Here is a 992-nt window from a genome sequence, read left to right as displayed (position 1 = left end):
AGGTTAGGGTAAGAAGGGGTGGAGTGGGGTGGGGTGGGTGGGTTGGGGTAGGGTTGGGGTAGTGTAGAATAGGGTAAAATGGGGTAGAGTGGGGTTGGGTGGGGTGGGGTGGGTTGGGATAGGTTAAGGATAGGGTAGGGTAACACAGGGTGGGGAAGGGTAAGATAGGGTAAAATGGAGTAGAGTGGGGTGGGGTGGGTGGGATGGGGTAGGGTAAGGTAGGGTAATGTAGGGAAAGGTAGGGTAGGGTAGGGTAGGGTAGGGTAGGGTAGAGTGGGATGTGTTGGGGTAGGGTAGGATAGGGTATGGTAGGGTGGGGTAGGGTAGGATAGGGTAAGATAGGGTACAGTGGGGTGGAGTGGGTGGGTTGGGGTAGGGTAGGTTATGGTAGGGTAGGGTAGGGTGGGGTAGGGTAAGATAGGGCAGGGTAGAGTGGAGTGGGGTGGGATATAGTAAGATAGATCAGTCAGTCTTCTGATCAGTAGGTAGGCAGGTAAATAAGTAGGTAGGCAGGTAGATAGGTTGGTAGGTAGGTAGGTAGATATGTTGGTAGGTAGGTAGGTATGTAGGTAGGTAGGCAGGTAGATAGGTTGGTAGGTAGGTAGGTAGGTAGGTAAGTAGGTAGGTAGGTAGGTAGGTAGGCTGGCTGATAAGTGCATTGGAGAATGGAAAATAAATAGATTGGTTAGTAGGTAGTTATGTAAGAAATAGGTTAGTAAGTCGGTAAGTAGGTAGGTAGATAGGTAGGTAGGTAAGGAAGTAAGAAGATAATACGTAGATGGGTACTTTGGTAGGTAACTATTATTATTATCATCATTATTTCACGATCACTTTATTGTTTCTAGCAACAGCTAAAATTATGCATGAGACTGATTAACAATAAAGCCCCCTCGTACTTAAGCAGCCGGACCCAAGTGTATGTCTCACCACGTTCTCTAAGATAGGGAGATCAGTTTCAAATGGGAGCACCCAGGATAGGAAAAAGATCCCAA

This window comes from Aplysia californica, unplaced genomic scaffold, assembly GCF_000002075.1.
Source record: "Aplysia californica isolate F4 #8 unplaced genomic scaffold, AplCal3.0 scaffold01448, whole genome shotgun sequence".
NCBI classification, from domain to species: domain Eukaryota; kingdom Metazoa; phylum Mollusca; class Gastropoda; order Aplysiida; family Aplysiidae; genus Aplysia; species Aplysia californica.
The sequence above is the reverse complement of the archived record's forward strand: the minus strand, read 5'-3'. Positions refer to the sequence as shown.